General features: G+C 39.9%; 1 long non-coding RNA gene across 1 annotated transcript in view; it reads left to right on the top strand.

Moving 5' to 3' along the window:
• The first annotated feature begins 242 nt into the window (after window positions 1-242).
• The window catches only part of LOC133048936 (uncharacterized), a 144,671-nt gene continuing 121,328 nt past the window's right edge, over window positions 243-23,585 (top strand). The window contains exons 1-2 of the long non-coding RNA XR_009691155.1: window positions 243-4,122; window positions 18,582-18,726. This is a non-coding gene — a long non-coding RNA (uncharacterized LOC133048936). The remainder of the gene's footprint in view (window positions 4,123-18,581; window positions 18,727-23,585) is intronic.

Consider the following 23,585-nt stretch of genomic DNA (forward strand, 5'->3'; position numbering starts at 1 on the left):
TAGCCTGTGTCAAAGTGACGTGGAATTTCAGGGCAGAAAGAGACCTTCCTGTCCTGCTGTGAGGAGAAACACATGCGAAAAAGCAGCAGTCTCAAAAATTCTTGCTCTTTCCCAAGCCCTGGAGGACCTTTGAGTTCAGGAATGCTGGATGTTCAATAATTCCAGTATGGAGTCTGCAGCCCCTCCATAAAATTCTAAATTGCTTGGGTATGTTCCATTAATAATTAGCTGAGTCAGTAACAGGTGGGAGTGTGTGTGTGTATGTGTTTGTGTGTGTGTGTTAGAAGGATTTCTGGCCACTATTGGTGATACTGGCCAAATTGCAAGTACTAACCTCTTTGCTTATGGGGAGGAGGGGAGTGACTCTGGTTACTTTGTTTAAGAAAGAATGAATATATTTTACAGCCTGTTGTAAAATATATTTTATTTGGCTTGGGGCTTGTTTGACTCAGGGAAGCTTTGCAGTTGTTTCCATTTTCATTGCTTTGATGTGACCTGACCTGTGCTGGTGTTTGGATTCAAAACCTGGAGTTGGATTCTAGACTCTGCTGCTCACGAGCTCTGTGTCCTTGAATAAACTCCTGAACTCCTTCTGGGCCTCACTTATTTAGCTGGGTGAAGGAGACAGTTCCTGCCTTCCCTATCTCTTAGAGCATTTCATCTGGCTCCAAAGACAGAAAGTGCTTATGAAGGAGGGGAAGGGGGAAGTACTAATAAATTTGCCTAAGGACTTTTGGGATTTTCCTGGGAAGGAAGGAACCAAAATCTCAATCCTTTCTTAGTCATTTCAGGCTATAGAAACCTTTAGGGTGGGCTGAGTGATCTATAGGAGTATAAAAAGTCCTCTATGAAAGCACTCAGGGTAGAAAGAGGTATTGGATGTGAGCCGAGGTGCTGGATGTTGCCTTGTTCCAAAAAGCAAAGGATTTGGCCTGGAGCAAATGGCCCAGGTGGGTGAATCTGGAAAGATGGCAGTTGCGAGCCCAAGTCACATTTGGCATGTGGTGTCCTTAGCCAAGATAACGCTGAGTAGGGATCCCTCCTTCTTTTTATCTGAAGGTCCATATTGCTCTGTTTGGTGGAAGAGGAGTGTTCTCTAAAACTGAGTGCTATCAGTTTCCCCCTCTAATAAGAAATATCTTAAAACATTCCTTCTCTATCTTGAAATGAAAGTCATAGATGATAGCACATACACACTTATAATCTGCAAAAAATAATCATCATAATATCCTAAGTATAATATAAAGAAAAAGTGGACACCAATTTGTAATAAAGCAGTAGGGCCCAACTATACCAGAAGACGCAATACAAAGTCAGGTATTATATGTGTAGAATCTCTGTGAGCTCAGTGGCCACATATACCAACCGGTACAGGTACAGTGGGCTAAAGACTGCCATATTACAAGTGGCTTAGCTGTCAGTGATATGATTTTCTGAAATAGTGGTCCACAACACTTGATGTTCCAAACACACCCAATAATTTTCTGTTTACTGGACATGATAGCTGCATTCCTGGAGATTTCAGTATAAGTTAAAACCTTGCCAAGACCTTGTGTGCTTATACATAAAACAGAGTCTAAGCTCAGATAACTATAAACAGGGGAGAAAACTTGTATGCTTGGTGGAGTATTTTTGGGTGTTTGAGTCATGTAGGTCATAGTTCTTGATGAGTAAGAGGTATTACCTGCTTTGCAGGATGTCTAGAATCCCTGGCCCTGCCCAATAAAAGCTGGTAACATACCTTCAGTCATTGTGACGACCAAAATGTGCCCTTCTAATTTTAAGATACCCTCTGGAGGTCATGCCATTCTTATTGAGAAGCGCTAGGGTAGAGGTCAAGCTTACCTCCACTGCTCTAGAGACAGTCGGAAGTGACCAGGCCTTCCAGTGAAGGCATTGATAGCCAATGGAAGACTTTACTGAGCTTCATGGGATCCCAGGTGTATTAGCTTGGACTCCCATAACAAAATACCCCAAACTAGGTGGCCTAAATACCAGGAATTTGTTTCTCAGAGTTCTAGAAGCTGGGAAGGCCAAGATCAAGGTGCCTGCTGATTTAGTGCCTCTCTTCCTGGCTTACCTTCTCTCTGTGTCCTCACATGGCAGAGGGGGAGTTCTGGTCTCTCTTCCTCTTCTTTTTTTAAATATTTATTTATTTGGCTTTGTCAGTCTTAGTTGCAGCACATGGGCTCTCCATTTGTGCACACAGGCTTAGTTGCTCCATGGCATGTGGAATCTTAGCTCCCCTATAGGGACTGAACCCACATCCCTTGCAAGGTGGGTTCTTAACTACTGGACCACCAGGAAAGTCCTTCTCTTCCTCTTCTTACAAGGACCTTAATGCCATCGTGGAGGCTCCAGCCTCATGACCTCATTTAAACTTGATTATCTGCCAAAGATCTTACCTCCTGGGCTTCAATGTTTGAAGTTTGGGGTGATGCAAATAATAAGTCCATAGCACCAGGTTTCCAGCCTTTGTTTTCTAAAACAACCATCTTCTGTTGGAAGCTGTTATGGTCTTCTGGGGTCAAAGGAGACATTGGAGTTCTGGTTCTAGGGGTTACCTAGGAGCAAGCAGGATGAACAGACTGCTTGTTTATGAGGAAATGCCTGGGAAGTTCTTAAATCCACTGGAGTGGGCAGGTACTGGAAAGAGAATGTAGACATTCTGTTCTTCTGGACAACTGGAGTTCCAATCAACTCATGTTTAAGAGCCTGTACTCGGGAGTTAGATCTGGGTTTTAATCCTGTTTCAGTCATCTGGTAACTGTGTGACCCTGGGCAAAGTACTTAGCAGCCTGAGTTTCAGCATGAAAATGGGCATAGACCTGTCTTGAAGATTGGTGGTAAAGAGTAATGAGATCTGCTAGTAAAAAGCTTCGTAGGATTTCAGGCACATAGTTAGCATACATTAATTTGTATTGCTGCTTAAGGTCATGCAGTCATCCTTTGAGGACTTATTTTTGTGGGGAAAAGCATTCATCACAGCTGAGGTTGCATAGAACAACTCTGATGAGGTAGAGCTCCATTTCTACAGAAAAAGTGATGGAAATCTTTCTAGAAAGTAATTCAGGGGGTAAACAAGCCACCTCTGGTTCATATTGCATGCAATGTTTTAAATACGAAAGCAAGCATCTTCCCTCCTACCCTTAATACATAAGGAAATTTCTGCTTAATGCTTCATACTCAGTCCCAAGGGACTACCCAGAACATTATGATCATTTATACAATAATCTTTATACAGTTGGAAATATATGCAATGGCTGCCTTGGAATTACAGGTTTGCCATCTCATGTTGACTTGTCCCTAGCTAAGCAGAGTTAGAACCAATTACTACTCTGTTTGGAAAAGGCCTAGAACAGATATTCATGGGATTCTTCCTTATCTATACTATTTCCCCTCAAAGTGAATATTAATGTGTGCTTGTGTTGATGCAAAACAAACACCAGGTCCTCTCATGCACACACATTTCCCTGGGACAAATCACTGAGAAAAACTGTTGGGATGTATTTAATGAAAACATTTTGCTAGCTCAGAAATTCTTAAAGAGATCCAGCTTTCTTATGGAAAACAACCCAGGATTCTTAGAGAAAACATTGAAGGTTGGAGAAGTGTTCTTTTCCTTTACCAGTCTTGTTTTGCCAGAGAAGATGCTGTGACTGTCTTCTTCACTGAAGAGTGAAAGGAAGTTTTGATTGTATGCTTCTATCAGTCCACAGACACTTTTTCAAACTTGTTTTTCTGCATAACATTAAGTCAAGTCCTTTTCTTATAACTCTCTTCTTTCATAAAGACTTTAAGACAATTAAAAAATGAGAATAGGGTTTCCCTGGTGGTCCAGTGGTTAAGAATCCACCTGCCAATGGAGGAGACATGGGTTAGATCCTTGGTCTGGGAAAGATCCCACATGCAGTGGAGCAACTGAGCAATACACGGCAACTACTAAGCCCCTGAGCTGCATACTGAAGCCCGTACACCAAGAGCCTGTGCTCCGCAACAAGAGAAGCCACCATGATGAGAAGCCCACACGCTGCAACGAAGAACAGCCTCCAACTGCTGCCACTAGAGAAAGCCCACACACAGCAACAAAGACCCAGCACAGCCAAAAATAATCTAAAAAAGGTAAGAGTATAAAATATAATGAGGACTTAGGACAAGAAAGAAAGCAAAGTTGAGTGTAGAACGTGTGTGCCTGTGGGGTGAAAATTTGCCTCTGGGCATCCAGCAACCAGGGCAAAGAGGAAAGTCTAATTTGGTTACATGATTTTTTAAAAAAGTTTCTTAGAAGCTCAATTATCCCTGGCACTGAGAACAGAATTAAGTGTTCTCAGAGTTACAAATAAAGAGGATATTTTGAGCTCCGGTGATCAATTTCCTCAAATGCCCCCACAGTGACTGCCACTGAATTATATAGGACTGCTTTATAGAACATCCCTCTTGGCTGGTATTTTGCCACAGTATAATTCTATACAGGAAAAGAAAGAGTCTTCAGGCAATTCTCTATTTATACTATGTATTTTCAAATGAATCTTTGCAAAATATTGAGCAGCAAAGAGTTGGAGGTCATCTTGGATGAGTAACTGAAAGGCAGTTCTTTGCAGATAGGAAAGTGCAGAGACACAGACTTCAGAGAATTCGATAAGCTGAGCCAGAGATGACATTCTTTTATAAATATAAAAAGGAAACCCAAAGATATGGGAGCCAGAAGAGAAGGCTGTCTACTTCAGCATGTTGAAGGGCAACTACATCAGAGAAGATGTAGATAATTTGGGGGAAAGAAAAAAAATGAGTGATGATTTTATTACCTTAAGATAGCTACTATTAAGCAGTTTTGCCTGTCCTCCCCTCCCCATCCACCCCATCCACCATGGTTAACGTTAACAAAATCAGAATTTGCATATAATTTTACATCATTTTTTTCATTTGAGCAGCATAAAATGAGTGATTGTATTTTATATTACTGGACCATGTTGGGGGCTCTGATATGATTTCTACCGTGGTTCCAGGCCTTCCATGAAGTTGTTGTATACCCACATGCTGTGAGAAAACACCACTTTGGGAAAATTACGAAAAGAGGCTACTTAAATGGATTGGTGATCAGTAAAGAGACCAGAGTGATACTATTTGGCAGGTTTTTTCCTCTTTTAAAGTAGCTTTCCCGAGAGTCCTGTTTTTCATGGTCAAGAATTTTTCTTTTTCTTTTTGAAGAGGGGGCAAAAATTCATTCCTGATTATAGAGTTAGACAGTGGTGTTTACATTTAAACTAGTCCCCATATACAAAAACTTCCCAGTAATATATTGCTCATTTTGTTCAATTTTGTGTTTCTCCGTCCCAGAAACAAACCATTTCTGATGGCTAAAAACAACCGCAAATGCCCTGGACTCATGTCTTGAATGACCTCTAGGTTCAGATTATTTCTTTGTTGACCTTGTATGGATTTCCTTATCCCTTTACTGTATGGCTTTGAAACATGCCACTGTTTTTCTCTGCAGCTCTGAATTACCTTCTGTTCCAGGAAGGGATACATAAATGCATTTTCTTACATTGAGGTAGTTTTCTGCTAGCCAGATGCTGTGGTTGGATTTTACCTTCTCCCTGAACCGGAGTGTGACTGTCAAGTGAGGAGGCTAAGCTTTTTTCTTCCTATCAAGTGTGGCTTATAGAAATCAGACCCACTGTAGGGTGGTTGCTTTGTTCTCCGACAGCCTTAAAAAGTCAGGGCAGGAAACCTGTCAGTCGATTGTCTCAGACAATCTCTTTTGTAATAAAAGATGATTTTTTCTGAGGAAATTTAGCCATATGTGACTTGAATCTTCTAAATTCTTCCTTTCCCAATAGATGAATTTAAGTATCTGAAAAGGCGTAATAAAATTAGAACCTTTCAATTGATACAATTAAGCGGCAGGAGTTAATGAGAGGATGTATTTGGCCGGCAGTTAGTTATGAATTCTCTGCCGTTACCAGTATTCAATTAATGAGAGGAAACAATCAATACATGTTTGAAATTTTTTCTTCTCTCCAACACTGAAAATTTGATAAGCTGCTAGTTTTGAATATTTAAAGTCTTATGAGAGGAAAAAAAACTCCAGTTTCTTTCTTAACACAAGAGGGAATGGATTTTTGTGCTTCTAGCATAGGAGGTAGACAGTCTCCAGGTGGTATGTTTACTGCTCATATTTCTGTTTCAGAAATGTAAATGTGATACAGGGACTCCATCATAGAAAAGGTCCATTTCCTGACAGATTGGTTTGGAATTTAACTGCAAAGTGAATTCTGTTTTCTTCTGAGCTTCCACTCTAAACCAGAGAAACACTGCCTTGCTAGATTTGACAGATGAATTGAAAATGTTTGATGGGAAGTTTATATCGTTACCAGATCCCTGAAATTCTGGGAACATCGATGGAATTTACCTGTTGATCATAATTCTCTTCTTTCCTTTGGAGCCTCAGGTTACACTGATTCTGAGAGGACTTCTCTGGGTTCTTCTTTGGATTCTAAGAATATCTGTATGTTCATGGCTTCTAAAACTTCTTCCTTCTTTTGTTTGGATATGTAGGGACCTCAGTGGAGCCTGGCTTCAGTTCAGGCTCCGTCCAGTCATCTTCACAGAGCCTTTCCACAGGACTATTTCCCTCTCACGCTTATCCAGCTCTCCACCTTTCTCTCATTTCCCCTCCAGCCCTCCCCCATCTATCCCGCGATCCTCCCTTCCTCTCTCTCATAATTTTTTGTTTCTTTTTATTTTTATTCATTAAAAAATATTGAAAAGCATGGAGCATAATATAACAACTTATTTCCAACATGTAAAATTTATAATTAACATTTCAAACTCCAAATTCATTTAATAAGATGAAACATTATAGGTAAAATTAAAGTCCTTTTTGATGCCTTGGTGTCATATTCTTTTTTTTTTTTTTTTTTTTGGTATCATAGTCTTTCTTGCCCTTCCTAGGGATAGCTTATCAAGTGTGTATCTCATGAGGCCATAGGCTCATCTGAAGGCCCTTCTTTGTCTGCAAGGCCATGTCAAGTGGAGTTTCACAGAAGGTTATCCTGTTGCTTTGTGAGGTATTAGTTTATTATGTGTAAATGGGAGCTGTGCGTAGCCCAGAAGCAAATTTAAGAAACACCCATTCTCATCCAAAAAGTATGGGAAAGCAAGCAGATTGAGGGGCCCCTGGGGATACATTCGTGAGGTACAATCACCTGTAAGAGACTTGAGCAGGTGTAGTAGGTCATTTGAAAGTATAGGAGATGCTCTTGTTGGAGTTCTGTGTGTCTCTTCTCCCATCTGTACAAGCACCTAGATCCTTGGTGACTGTCCACTTTTTCCTTTTCTTCCTAGGAAGCCTGACTTGGGTCTTCATCATTCCTGATCTCATTCTTCATTACTCTCTTGGCTTTTTATGGATCCTGATGTCCACATTTCTAACACTGACCTCGTGGGTGTTTCCTGATTCCATGGTTTGTGATGGTTTGGCTTTGATACACTTAAATCTGTCCCCAAGCTCTGCTTAATTCAAGAAACTTAGCAATGGGCTCTGATACGGTTCCTCATCTTAGCCCACCAGAGCGTGCTAGGAGATAGGTATTTACTGGTAATCCACCTAAGACTTGACTTTATCCTGAGATCTTCATACCTTTCTTCCATTACTGCCAACTTTCAAGTCTTTAGGGAAAGTGGGGACCCAGCAAGCAAGACACCCAAACCCAGCAGTGTCAGGGAGCCTGGAGCCTAAGTTGTCTATAGTGACTCTAATGACAGCCTTCAGCCTACTGAGACAGATCTTAGATGTTGAAACTGACTATAGTTTCAAAGTTCCCTTCTGGGTCTCCTGTTTGTGGTGTGTCTAGGACCTGAAACTTCTGGGATTGTTACCAGTCATGTGGAGGCTGACTGACAACGCTGGGCTGGTATGGGGTGAATCAGTTCAGTCAGTTCAGTCATGTCCAATTTTTTGCAACCCCATGGACTGCAGCACGCCAGGCTTCACTGTCCATCACCAACTCCCGGAGCCTGCTCAAACCCATGCCCACTGAGTCGGTGATGCTATCCAACCATCTCATCCTTTGTCATCCCCTTCTCCTCCTGCCTTCAATCTTTCCCAGCATCAGAGTCTTTTCCAGTGAGTCAGTTCTTCACATCAGATGGCCAGAATATCGGAGCTTCAGCTTCAGCATCAGTCCTTCCAATGAATATTCAGGACTGATTTCCTTTCAGTTGCTTTCTCACTCACTCTTCATTATATGTGTACTGGTCACTTCAAAAGCTATTTTATGAGCTTGTTGTTGTGTTTCTCTAACCCTCTCTTCTTCCCCCAGCTTCTTTCCATTAATTTTTCCCTTCTCTTTTTGCTTTGACTTATGGGTCTGCTTGGCCCGTTCTCTCCTGCTGTATCTGGTTAACTTGTCCTCTCGCCTGGTGAGTTGTAGGAGCACATAAATGGGGAAATGGAAAATATTGATCAGCCCAGTATAAAGCCTGCCAAAATGTTCATCATCCTTTCTCACTTTCGTCAAATACCAGGGAAATAATATGGTGTGTAATAGACTCCAACAGGCATCTGAATTTAGGTCTCATGCTGTAGTTTGTATTTACTGTGAAGAAATTTTTTTTTTTTTTAATGTAGCATCTATGAAAAAGATAATGGTACTCAAGAACAACTCTCTTTAATTTACATGTACTATTTTTAGTCTCTAGTTATGTCTGGCTCTTTGTGACCCCATGGACTATACAGTCCATGGAATTCTCCAGGCCAGAATACTGGAGTGGGTAGCCTTTCCCTTTTCGGGGGAATCTTCCCAACCTAGGGATCAAGCCCAGGTCTCCTGCATTGTGGGCAGATTCTTGACCAGCTGAGCCACAAGGGAAACCCAAGAATACTGGAATGGGTAGCCTATACCTTCTCCAGGAGATCTTCCCAACCCAGGGATCAAACCGGGGTCTCCTGCATTGCAGGCAGATTCTTTACCAGCTGAGCTATGATCTTTGGTCTTACAACCCGCTCATGATTAAACTCATGGTCCATGAGGAAGAGTGATCGATCAACTTTTTCTCTGTGCTGTTGTACCACCTCTATTTAAGGTGGAGTTACAGTGTTGGAAGACCCCCATAACTGTCCCTTTTTCATGCTTTTTAAGAAAAAGAAATCAAATAACAGAAAACCTCAAACAACACAAAATGAAACTTTCCTTATCCTTCTAGCGATTAGAATATGCTCAAGATTCAAATTACCAGCCAGACCTCTCAGTGAGCTTTTCTTCCTGGTAGCTGCAAAAATATTGGGTCCAAAAACACTGGGGAACCTGGGCTGTCTGGATTCTAATGCTAGTTCCAGCATTTATTTCTCTGGAAGGACCAGAGAGAGATCATGTAACCCCTTTGAACTTCAGTTTTCTTATGTGTAAGATAGGAGTTGATGACACAAGCCTATCTTAAGATGTTGTAATAGCAGAAGTGGGTGAAAGGTGCTTAGCAGAGAGGCTGGCGTACTGTCAGCACTCAGGTGTGACTGACTCATCTCTGCCCCCTCTTCTTTACCTGCCCCCACCCCCACCTCCTATAGTGAGTGGTTCAAATATTGTTCTGTCATGGGGCTGCCTGGGGTCAATCTTGGATCCCCATTCTTGCTGTGTCACCTGGGATAAAACCTTCCACTTTCTAAGGTTGTTTCTGTATCTGGGAGTCATTGATGGTGGAGACAATGAGGATGACATACTCAAGTTCAGGTTTTAATACAGTACCTGGAGCATAGTAAATGTTCACTCATTGTGATAATAACATGGTTATGAGTATGTTTTCAAGGATTGCAGTCTTAGATCCCTCTGAAGTTCTAGGGTTCTGGCAGAGTTGAGAGTGACCCTCACCCCTGAGGGCTGACAGCATGGCTAGGTTCTCTTCCTCCCTCCCCAGCCAGTGGGGCAGCAGCCATCTTTCTCTGTAGCTTAGTGACTCAGACTGGACTCTTGTCCATACCCAACAGAGCTTGTGCACATTTTCTGAAGGTTTAAATTAGGGGCTTATGCAAATCATTACCCTAAGTCATCAAAACAGCAATTAACTCAATAACCATGACATTAAGCCAGCTGTTTTTTTTTTTTTTTTTTCTGGGGAATGTGAAATTGGAAACCAATGCTGCAGTATGCTTGGCTCAGCCGTGAGTTTCCATGAAGCAAAACTAAATAAAGCAAGTGTAAATATTGTAAATATTTGAATTCAGAGGGGCAGGGAACTACCTTTCTTTTTTGGGGGAAAGGATCCTGGGGACAAAATGAGAAGCACAGAATAAGGAGAGAAAAAGATGGAGTGTCCAGTACTGCAGGAACAAACACCTTTATAAATGAATATCCACAGTTATCCTGTGTTTCTTAGTCTATTATTGATTATCCTGTATATTTAACATATTCAAAAGCATTTCTGGTTAAATTTCTCCTAGGGGAATAACATCTTTGGCAACAATGCTTTAGAGAATTTGGGCGAATTTCATTATACCTACTGACTGTATATAGTTACATTCCTTTAAAATTATATTTTTGAAGACTAAATTATACTTTTCATGAAATAGAGCTAATTTTATAAAGAAGCTATGAAAGTTTTCTCTAAAATATATTTTGAATATTTCTCTACAGCTTATTTGATCTGATCATTTAATGATGGAAACCTGTTTTCCTTCAAACTAAAAGCCCTGTATGTAGCGAATATGGCAGTAATCAGATTTTTCCAGCCAAATGAAGGTCCCACAAATACCAAAGACTTTGGAAATAAATGTTTTTTGTTGTTGTTGTTTTTTCTTGATTTTAAAATTAGCATGTGTATATAGATTTGAGAAAATACACAAAACTGTTAAGAAATGATTATTATTGATATAATCCCATTATGAGACCATTGTTAACACTTTGGAAGTTTTTCTTTGAAAACATTTTAACAAATAAGTCAGATAGTTCCATTGTATTCATTATTGGATACAGTTGATAATAACTAATGTTGCAGTGAACATTTTGGTATATTAATCTTTGGTTTTTTGCCCATTTCTTTAGGATATATTCGTAGAAAGGGAATCAATTTGTTTAGGCATCTGACTTACTGTTAAATTGCACGTCAGACAGATGATACTAATTTTCACTCATTAGTGTTTTTATGTGTTCTGACTGTACCCTCAGTGCCATTGAGTTATATTTTTAATCCAATTTTTCTCAACTCTGGCTTTTACTTTGGAATCAATGCAAGAGTTTTAAATAAGAAACAAACACAAAACAGGCTGCACCTGAGCTCTACCCTAAGCCAATGAAATCAGAATTTCTGGGGAGTTGGAGGACCAACATGAATATAAAGTTTAAAAGCTCCTCAATGCATCTAGTTGATAGAAAGGGTTCAGAACCACTTTGCTAATTGAGTAAATGAAAAATACTTCAAAGCCCTCTGCTATCACAGCACATTAGGATCTAAGTGGTATATGTCTGCCTCATTAGCTTGAAAAACATACTGTGAAATTAGGGTCTGGCCAAAATATTTTGCCCCAAGTGGATCTGCACATACTTGGGGGGAAAAATGAGGTCATCTCTGCACCAAAATAGTTCCCCCTGTTCCTTACCATCTTAACAATTAGTTTTTAGAAAACTTTTGCAGGGCTTTTTCTACTTTTTCCTATTTCATCTCTAAATTTCCTATCTCTGAAGCTGCTTCAGAAGTAGTACATGTTAATTGTTTTGCCTTTCTAATCACTATTCAGTTGTTTGTCAAGTATTTCATTTATTTTGGCATTTTCTGCACCAGGTCATACATTGTCCTTATCTTAGGGTAACCATCATTTCCCCATCTTACTTGTGGTTTGGTAGATAAAAATACTGAAGAAGACTATACCTGATAGAATTACTACAGAAGGCCTGTACATAGTTTGACCTGTCAGGTTTTATGATGCTCCAGGCATGTTCTGGGCCCTTTTAGTTGTTAGTCTAGGGAAACTATTGACGCTCCTCCTGTTAGGGTAAGCTGATGTGAGAGAGTCTGCTCTTTGGTGAAATGTTTTCCCATGTGTGAGAAGTACAGAAGGGAATATTTCCTCTGCACTTCTAATGATGTTATCTGAAAATCTGATGCCAGATGATTACATTATTTCCTTAAAGGGTTTTATTTCCTCATTTCTGTCTTGCCCCTGGTCCCACAACTTGCTCTTTCTCTGGAAGAGGGAGAAGTCCCTCCTCCACATCCCAATACTTACTTTTTCATACTCTTTCACAGCCAAGAATGACCGTAGTACATAGTTTTGTCCAATTACACGTAAACAAGATTCTGCTGGCAGCTTTGGGGAAGAGTTGCACTTTCCAAATAAAAGTGTAGTGATCCTGAAACCCCTTTCCCTTACTTCTAGCCTTGAATTCAGATATGATGCCTAGATTATGAAGGCCATTTTGCAACCATGAGTTAAGAGACCCAAGAGAAAGACTAAGAGAATAGCCAACATGGTTCTGCTATCTTTTAGCTGGTGGACTGACACTAACCATTGCCTGCATCCAGACTTTTGTTGAGGGTTAAACATGCTCTTAGTTGAGTCGATGTTAGATGGATTTTCTGTTACTCTCAGCTGAGAGCTTTCCTGATTCACCCAAATGATACTTTCCTAGTATCACGTTTAGCCATTGATCGTAGCTTGTCATTTCCTATTTTTTTCTGTATAAGAGCTGAATTTTAAAGTCCAAGACCATTCCTAAACAGGGCAAGGCTGAGCTAGCTTGTTATCTCCCTTTTATTCTCTTCTTCCTTGGGCAGTAGTTAGGTTGCGGTCAGTTCCTGGGCCAAGAACTGGGGAAAGTCACTGCTTCTTCTTATCTGTCTCTGATTATGTTTCTGCTTGTACTGGTAGGTCAGTTTACTTTAGTCTAAAGCTATTTAGGCTGAATTTAAATAGAAAAAAAATGAGAAGTTATTGTCTATACCAACTTCACGCTTTCGCCTTTAATTTTGGGCCCACAGACATATATTAATAATAATAGTTATTTGCTTCCTTTTTGATTTTCTTTCATGTGGATTTCTGGGTTTTTTTGTTTTTTGTTTTTTTACAATTCTGGTAAGGTGGGGAGGCTGATCTCTAAGCAGCCTATTGGTACCTCTTGGTCTAAATATCATCTATAATATTCTAATTCGACACAATTTTTCTCATCCTTAACGACGGAAACAGTTTTGGTAATGAATGTAATTTGAGGTTACATCTATTTGTTCTCTGCCGCCAAATGTTATGCCAGTGCCTTAATTGGTTTTGTTAGAGTGAGCTTGAAGCCATGGATATATAAAGCAATTAAAATGTTTTGGCATTTTTCATCAGTCACTGAAGCATCATAAATTTTTGATTGCCTGTGTGATGAACATATTTACCAAGCACAAGTAGCTATGATTTATGTGTGTTCAGCTAGAGGATGGCAAAGAAAATGCAAATATGTTTGAAGTTAAAGAGAAATGTATCAACTGTCCAATCATTGCTATAATAGCTAAGTATTGAATCAAGAGGGAAAATAAAGGTAAATTTTACCTTTTCCTCTACATAATTATCACTAGCATTACCTATTCAAATTTTTAGCTAAGCGACTTTTAGAATGGTTTTGCATTGTTTTCTAGCATTCACTATTTGTTTCTGTTAAATATGTAAGAATTTATGGAACTGGTCAGTATTTTGCCACTACACTTGTCATCTTCAATCTGTGGAAGTATCATGAAAAAACATGTATCTACAATCCTGCGCTTGAACTGAAATGCTGAAACAGTGACCTGGTTTATTTGTAACCAAGAATCATCAAGTTCATCTTCTTTTTCAGATGTAACATGTATCAGAGCGTGAAAACAGCTGTGACAAAGAGCTCTCTTTGGAGCCTAGGTCATATCACTTGATCACTGGAGCATCCTCTTTACATAGCCTGTCACTGTGATTCTAGCTCCATCTCATTGGAACAGAGTAGGTCATGGGAAGAATTGAGCCTATGTAGGATGTTACTTCCTAGCAGAGTGCCCAGGAAAAGGGTGCCAAGGAAAACCCAGGCAGGTCCTCTGTGGGTGGACACGTGATATCATGTAGTGACCTTTCCCAGAGACTCTGACCAATAAGAATCCTTACTTTTTACTCATTCACTTTCGGCTTCCTTTGTGGTGCAAGCTTCACCCTGACATCTTGATTTTAAGTATATAAAAGGAATTTCTGTGATATACCCTGTAGCTCAGGCTCATTGGTGCATTCTCTGCATGTTTCAGGTGAGAGCTAGGTCAGTTTGCTGTGAGACCAGGATGTAAGTGGATGAGAATATGTCCCTTTCTTGACTCTTCACATCCTTCTAGAAACGTGCTGAATCCTTCTTATCACTCCAACATGGAACCAGAGAAATCAGATTTTATTCTAGGAACCAGCTGCCAAACTTTGAAGTCCCCCAACCTCAGGCTGAATGACAGTGAGGGTGACGTGCAAAGGGGCAGTGTTCTTTTCCTGACTCTGCTCCATATTCTCAGGAAGTAGACAGACAAGTGCTACCTTCCTTCTTTTCAGACAGAGGAACTGGTAAGAGAATGAAACCCCTCAGTTTCTGGGGCTCTTGTTTAGACACCACCTTGTGTTCTCACTCAGGCTCCCGACCTTTGCTCTATTCTTGGCTCATCTGAGGGAAACTGGCCAGACCCCATCACCTGGTTGGCCTGTGAGTTGTCCCCTCTCTTTCCCCCCTCTTTCCAAGTCTCTCCTTTTTAATTATCAGCACAGATAACCCCCATGTAGTAAGACTCCATACAGTCCCCACAGGCCTCAAGCGATGAGGGTAAGAACTAAAAAAATATTTCTGCTGTGGAAGCTAATTGTGTATTTTTAATTAATTGCTCCAATTAGTCCCACTCTTTTCAGTTATGTTAATCTATAACAATGTCAGCTGGGATGCTTCTGGAAGTGGAAATTGCTATAATGGTCAGGTACCCATCAATTAAAACGCTTACTATGTGCAATTAGCTTCTCTTTGCGTTTTCATGGCAACACTGGGGAGTATGGATGCAGTATAAGCAGCATGGATGCAGCTTACCACATCTAGAGCAAATGGCACCGATACATTTCCATCCTATAATTTTGATAGCTTACACATTTTATTGTAGAGAAAAGTCAGTGATCAAAGATAGCATGATTAATGATGAAATAATTATAGAAGACCTAGTCTGGCTCCTTTGTTTATTGAATTCTGCAATGCAAAACTTGACAAATAATAAAAGCAGCGGATGGTATATGGTTAAGGGTTTGGAGGCAAATGGCTTTCAAAGGTTTCAACTAAGCACTTTGAAAGTGTATTTAACATATTATTGATATGACTATTTGTGATTAGCATATGTATTTGGTCTTTACAGTCAGGCTTCTTCAGGATCACAAATGAGAAAGAAGAGGATAGACTGGTTTCAATTATACACCTTGGCTTCATAGAACTTTTTTATCTCATATATTTGGGATTTTCCTTCTGTAGCCTAAAATTTTACTGTACAATAAAGTTTGCTTTCCAATAGAGCTAAGCACAGCCTGACAGTTATTACATGATTATTTAATAATTAGAGTTCTTTCTACCACAGTCTGCTTTTTAAACATATTATGAACTATGATAAACATACAGAAAAGTACACTAAACATAAAAATATATAGTTCAGTGATCAGTCATGGAGTAAATATCTGTGTAAGCACATCAAGGTCAAAAGGTAAAATATCGACAGCAGCCCTTCGGTCCTCCTCCCCCAATCATTCCTTTTTCCTCTCAAAAGGTGCCCAAACTACGTGTGTGCTCAGTCATGTCCGACTCCAGGACATGGACTGTGGCCCTCCAGGCTCCTCTGCCCATGGGATTTTCCAGACAAGAATACTGGAGTGGGTTGCCTTTCCTTCTCCAGCGGACTCTTCCTAACCTGGGGATTGAACGTGTCTTCTGCATGGTGGATCCTTTACCAACTGTGCCACCTGGGAAGCACCAAAATGCACCTACCTTGAAGAAATTTAATTTGGCATTCATTTTCATGTTTTGAGAAGATGGATGTTGGTCTCGCTGCTTCTTTAAAAGCAGTTTTCTTTGTACACTGAAAGTGGAAGTGTTAGTTACTCAGTCCTGTCCAACTCTTTGCAACCCCATGCACTATAGCCGACCAGGCTCCTCTGTCCATAGATTCTCCAGGCAAGAATACTGGAGTGGGTTGCCATTCCCTTCTCCAGGGAATCTTCCTGACCCAGGGATTGAACTGGGTCTCCTGTGTGAGCCACCTACACTAACTGCATTTAAAATATCTCTTTGTTTTTGGTTTTCAGCAGTTTTACTGTGGTTTGGCTAGTAAAGGCTTATGTGAGGACTTCTATACCCTATTTGGAGTTTGTAGGACTTCTTGAATCCACAATTTATTGTTTTTCATCATTTGGTAAAATTCTTAGCCACTGTTTCTTAAAATGTTATTTTGGACTCATTTATTGCTTTCCTTTCTCTCTAGGATTCCAGAAGTATGTAAGAGCTTCTCAATATTTTCCTACCATCTTTGAAAAATATTTTCCAACTTTTTGCCTCTTTCTGCTAAGTATTTTTCTTACATCACTAGTTTTAGTTCATTAAGTCTGATTTCAGTTGTGTATAAATTGCTCTAAACTGAGCCATTGGCTATTGTATTCACTTTGGCTATTGTATTTTTCATTTCTAGAATTTCTACTTAGTTGTTCTTCAGTTTGAAATGTCCTTTAAAAGTAAATTCTATTCTGTGCTGAATTCACAATCTGGTCTTTTATTTCCTTGAAAGAATAGGTATAGTTCTGTCTTTCTGCTTTCAGTATTTCGTTGCTGCTCATGACTTACCAAACTTTGATGAATGTCAGGAAGATGATGTGATGTTTCCCTTGACGGTGGTGTTCGGTGTGTTCCTGATGTGGGAATGACAAAAGAGCCAACTAGGATTCTCTTTGGATTGATTCATAGACTTTTTTTCTTTTCATCATGGAAAAAAAATCACAATATATACTGTAAAGTAGAGGAAAATATATGAGAACCCACAAAAATCCATCACCCAATTTCAACAGTTATCATCACTTAGCAACTATAGTTATCTTGAAATTCATGCCTAATAAGTCTAATATCTGGATCCACTGTGAGTCTCTTTCCATCATCTCTTGGCTCTATGTTTCTTGTTCTTGTCTTCTTGCTGTTATTTTATTGGGTTTCAGAAGCTGTATTGAAAAATTATGTGTAGAAATAACTTGATGTGTAAGATAAGTTCTTTCTTTGGGGAAGATTTATGTTTTCTTCTACTACATGCCTGGCAGCTCTTAAATTTGAAACCATCTTAATCCAATTTTGGGGATGAAGTTGATTCAAAGCTCGGCTGAAATAGGTGTAAGAGCCAGTCTCCTTCTGGTTCACTCTGTTAGGGTGACTTAGACTCTCTTGGGCTTCCTTGGTGGCTCAGATGGTAAAGAATCCACCTGTAATGCAGGAGACCTGGGTTCAATCCCTGGGTCAGGAAGATCCCCTGGAATAGGGAATGGCTATCCATGGCAGTATTCTTGCCTGGAGAATTCCATAGATAGAGGAGCCTGGCCGACTACAGTCCATGAGGCGAAAAGTGTTGGACATGACTGAGCAACTAACACTTTGTTTTAGACTCTCTTAGCAAGCCCAAGACTACAACATTTGTGATTTTGTCTTCATGAAGCTGCAGAACAGTACTGCATAGCCCTTTGGCTGCCTCTTCCTGAGTCAGTAAATTTTATCAGAGGAAAAATCCTAACACTGGATCATTACTATTTTGCTCAGTATCCAGTGCTTTCAAGCAGAATATGTATATGTATTGTGTGTATGTACATTAGTTATCCTCAGAAGATTCGTCCAAATCTCCTGATCTCCCATTGCTAAAAGCAAAGACTACTGTATACACATCTTAACCTTTCATCCTGTAGCCTTTTATACTAATCATTTTATTTTTCATTTTTTATACTGATCATTTTAAAATGGAAACTCAAATTGTAATATATGATGGTTGCTTATGGATTAATTGATTTCTGTATCTACCAGAAGAATTTGTTAATCACTGTTTCTTTAAGCTGTTTGTTTACTCTCTGATTCTTTTCTCATTCTGGTTTGTGTCACAGACACACTCTCTTACTCTTTGGCCCCTAAGTAGGTGCAACCAAAGAAGGCACAGTAGAAAATTGGGGGGTGAGAGTAGGATAGAGAAGTCAGAGTTTTGTTACTTCTCTTTTTGTTTCCTTTGGTGTCTCTGGCAGGAGCTAGGTCTTCATGGTTCCAGCTCTTACTGAAAGGCTCTGGCTTCTGGGCTGTGGTAACACCTCCCATCGTTTGTGTCTCCTGCTCTCCCCCACCACCCAACAGTATTAGGACTTCCTACTGTTGCTGACTTGTGGGCTGCCTTAGAGTTTTTTGGCTTCTCAACCCTTCTACCACGGTGTAATCAGTGATACCACTAAATTTACCCATAAATTCCCACCATATAGTAATGCCTGCTGCTTTTAAGACCTAGTGCTGTTACTTTATCTGTCTATAGGGTTTTGTTACAGTATGAAATATGTAATACGCAGTCCTTATCCTCAGGGAAGGAACAAAAGACAGGGAACAAACGACGTCTGTATATGAAGAAATGACAGATGACCATGGATTAAGTGCCAACCTTGATGATTTACACAAGAAGGCCAAAGCAACTCAAGGAAGAGTGAGACCCCTAGAATATTTCATGGAGGTAAGTCAGATTGTGTGGTAGAATACGATAGAAAAATTCTACAGGTGGAGCTGAAATAAGAATTCTCTGAGAAACAAAATTCTTGTTCAAAATCTCCATGGAAAAGTAGCGTCTGAAATTATTTTCCATTCAAACTAATGACATATATGAGTAGCTTGGTGATTCTTCCTTATGCTTTGAAGAATCTTTAAACTCTGAAAAACTGATGCGATGGTATTTTCAATCTCACTTTACACATTTGCTGTTACTTCAAGTTCATAAACTTAAGCTTCACTGAAAATTACCCTGTCATTTCAGATGCTACCAACAGACAGCTGATTGAAAACTGAGGGGTGAATGATAGTCAAAGAACTTTTGAGCAAATGCTACATAGTTTTCCAGTGAATAAGGGTTCATGATGGGTGCATGATGAAATGCTCTTTCTAAGCCAGAATGTCACTGTAGTTTTGGGTGGATTGAGGCACTGGAAATAAGCTGGGAGCTAAAGGTGTAGTGTGAAACCAATTCTTTAGATATGGATTGTTACTCAGAAGCTAATTTTTATTGCATTGTCAGGCTGAGGTCAAGCCCAGTGCTGGGAGGTGCACATGCCTCTTATTTGGTTTATATGGCTTCTGTGTAGTCAGTGAAAAGAGCTTTGCATTTGGAGTCAGATCTAAGTTGGGGACCCATCCTTGATCCTGCTTGACTATTGATCTTGGGAAAGCATTTAACTTCTTGAGTTCTGCCTTCCTTATCTACAAATTATTAAGAGTAATGAAATCTCACAGGAGATTGTTGTAATAATTTAGGTGACAGTGCTTAGGAAACTTACAAATGTAGCTGTCTCTTGCACAGACATTTAAGCTGCCCCATTGTATCTAAGCTACGGTGCTTGGCCAAGTTAGAATATTTGCTGGAGGAGAGATAGTAGGCACTTAACGGCACTTCCACATAGGGCCCTCTGCTTATAATACAGGCAAGGGAGAATCACATAATTTTCTTTCTTGCTTTTTCATTTTTTAATTTTTCAATTGCCACTCCTAAAATCCTAGCACCTACCTTAGAGAATATTTGCATTCATTGTTCATAGTACCCACTTGATGCACTTGGCTCTGCATCCAAGGTGGAAGTTGAAATAAGTCAATGTTCTTCTTTATTTACTTTATAACTAAGCTCTATTTCCTTTCTTCTCTTATATCCAGGAGTCATCATAATATATACACGGCATAAAATGTACATGAAATAACAAGTCATTACTTGCAAAGTACATTTTTTTCTTCTCCAGGGCCTTATTAGCAACTGATAATCTTAAAATCTTATTTCCTAAGAAGGTTCCTCATCAAGTATTCCTTGACCCCATTCTGTTAAGCATCTTCACCACTCATTATTAAATTACCTGCTAAAAAACAGAAGAAAACAACTCAAGGTAGTCCCAACTCCTACTGCAAACTAGTAGCTTCCCCTACCCAGAACAAATGCTAAAATTGGTAAGAAATCACATTATTTACTCTCAGAATAATAGTCTGTTGCAGTTTATGCTTACCTTGTCACCCAACATCAGTAATTATATGTTTGACATGAACTGCATGCTAATTATTTTTATTATTCCAGAAGTTTCGTTAGCAATAGTCCTCCCTTACCCTGGATTCTCCCAGACTCCCGAATGTCTAAAAATACCATCTTAACTATATCCCTAAAGACAATATAAATTCTACATACACAGTTTCTATTTGCTTCTACATCTCACTTCCACCCTTGCCAAATCTTTCATCCATTCACACCAAAAATACTAAAAGTCAGAAAGGATATCATCATGATTTCTCAAAGAGAACACTTGTCTCTGAACTTAGAAGGGTTTTGAGAGTCTTCTCTTAATTCAGATTTGAAACAATTAAACATTTTCCCCCCTTCCTTAAAAAATAATAAGTCATTATCAGTACAGATTTTTAATTTTATGAACCAGTTTTCAGCTATTAGTATCCTAGAGAAGAAATGTAAACACTGAACTTCTGAATGCCAAAATTTAACTAGGAATTTGACAGTGGATAATGAAGACAGTTGAGCAGTCAAAACAAATGAAATAGCCTCCATAGACCACATTCAAACTTTTGCTTTAAGCAAACTTTGGTCAAGTGGTTCGTAGAAGATCAGAAGTGTTATTATCGTCATGTCTGACTCTTTTGTGATCCTATGGACTGCAGCCTGCCGGGCTCCTCTGTCCATGGGATTTCCCAAGCAAGAATACTGGAGTGGGTTGCCATTTCCTTCTCCAGGGGATCTTCCCTACCCATAGATAGAATCTGCATCTCCTGCATTGGCAGGTGGGTTCTTTACCACCACCCCACCAAGGAAGTCCAGATTAGAAGTAGTGACTCAGAAGTAGAAATGTGGTTGCATTGTGTTGTAGTCAGTTTGAGCTGCCATAACAAAATACAATAGATGGGGTGACCTAAGCAAGACATTTATTTCTCTCAATTCTGGAAGCTTGGAAGAAAAAGATCAAGGTACAGTCCAGTTTGGTTCCTAGTCCTCTTACTGGCTTGCAGAGAGTCAGCTTTTCAGTGGCTTTTTCTCAGAGCATGCATGCGAGGAGAGAGAAAGTAAAGTCTTTGGTGTGTTTTCTTATAGGGCTTGCCTGGTGGCTCAGACAGTAAAGAATCCACCTGCAATGCAGGAGACCCAGGTTTGATACCTCGGTCGGGATGATCCCCTGGAGAAGGAAATAGCTACCCACTCTTGTATTCTTGCCTGGAGAATTCCCCAGGAGCCTGGCAGGTTATAGTCCATGGGGTTGTAGAGAGTCGGACATGACTGAGCGAAGTGTTTTCTTATAAGGACACTAATCACATTATGAAGGGCCCATCCTTATGATCTCATCTAAACCTATTATCCTTCCAAAGGCCCCATGTTCAAATGCTATCACACTGGATGTTAGGATTTCAGCGTAACAATTTTAGGGGGACAAAATTCAGTACAAAGCTTTCTGGAAAAGTCAGACATATCAGCAGTAGCCAAAAGAGAAAGTAATTCTTTGATAGAGAGGGACCAAAGAAAAGCTGTTGTAATATTTCATTTTTCAGAGGGACCATTTAGTTCAGGAACGTGTCACTCTGTGGAGGTCAGTGATTCCTGAGGCCTTCATGATTGCTCATGTTCATAGTAATGAATCTGATTCATTAAGAAAAGGATGAAATATTCTCAATGTCCTCTATTTAAGAGGGCAGTGAACAGAGTGTAATCTATTTTAGAGTTATTCTTTGTCAACATACTAAAATATTGGTGTGTTTGTGGGTTGCAATCAATCCTGTGAAATATCCATTTACATGGAATGGTAGGTTTTCCAAAACCTGATAAATCTCATGCAGCAATAAACAATAAGTATTTTTTAGGGTCAATCAGTAGGATACCATTTCCAAAGAACAATTTTCTTTTCAACTGAATTATGCAAGAGCTAACAAAATTTAGTGTTGATATTTCAGCTGTTGAAAACAATCCATCAAGTTCTTCACTACTTAGCACCAAGGTTGAAAAAATCTATCATGGTGCTTTTTTATCCAAGCATGTCTATGCATGGCAAATATCATTGCCCTTTAATTTAAAGGTGATAATAGAGATTGGGGGTTCTATAGAAGAGAGAACTTAATGTTTGACCACAGTTCTTCACCTGGGCCAAGGAACAGTGATTTTCTGACTTGTCTGCCTTTGTCTTAGAACCTTCTATCCTGTTAATAGCCATTTTCTGGACTATATTGTGATTGCAATAGCCAGATTTCCCTTTTTACTGCCTGCCGTACTTACCAAACAATCAGCATCCATCTCTGCAATGAGACTTATCTTGCCAAAAGCTGAGGATACTCGAAGTCAGTTGGCTGCAATTCCCTATATCAATCCCTGCAATAGAGGTGGCCTTGCCAACGGGACCATAATAACTGACATCACTTGGCAAGGCTCCCCATACTCTGGATGGTGTTTGGAAAGGTACAGTCATCTTCTGCCTCTGTAATTCTCTTTTTATGTATGTTTTCATATATAAAACCCCCATTTGGCTGATATATCCCTTCTTTAGCTATATTAAGACCTTTGAGGTCTGGTCTTACCTCGCTGGCGGTAGTACTGGGCTGTCTTGTTAAGGTGACACCGCAGATCTTGGTTTTGAGCCATTATGTCCTGATTGTAGAGCTGATGATTGAAGAGTCTTACTTTTCTAGATCTGTGTTCTTGAGCAGGATGCCTCCACTGTAGCCCCCCAGATCAAAAGGTTCTGAATAACAGTATATACTAGGTGCTTTATCAGCTGTCCACATCTAATCTGGAGAAAGAAATAGCAACCCACTCCAGGTTTCTTGCCTGGAAAATCCCATGGACAGAGGAGCCTGACAGGCTACAGTCCATGGGGTCACAAAGAGCTGGACATGCCTGAGCGAATAAATGACAACAGCAAACAGGTGCTTTATCTGCTATCCCCGTCTAATCTATTAGCAAAGCCTAATAGGTCCACCTAAAAATACATCCTGATATCACTTCTCTTCCTTGCACTGCGATCAGTCTAGCCCAAGCCTTGACTCTTATTCACCTGGACACTTCTGTGGTCTCCTAACCAGTCTCCCTTCTTCCAGCCTTGTCTACTGGGCTTTTTTAACACGGCAGCCACAGTGGTCCCTTAGAACACAGGTAGACTCATCACTCTCCTGCACAAATCATCCAGCTGCTTCCTATGAGAGAATACAATCCAAATGTTGATTCACTGGATACAAGGCTCTACCCTGGTATAAGGCAACCTTCGTGACCTCATCTTCTACCATCTTGCACTTGCTCACCCGTTTCACCTACGCTGGCCTCCAGATGCTCCTTTGAACATGTCAAGCACAGTCTTGCCT

This window comes from Dama dama, chromosome 29, assembly GCF_033118175.1.
Source record: "Dama dama isolate Ldn47 chromosome 29, ASM3311817v1, whole genome shotgun sequence".
Taxonomy (NCBI): domain Eukaryota; kingdom Metazoa; phylum Chordata; class Mammalia; order Artiodactyla; family Cervidae; genus Dama; species Dama dama.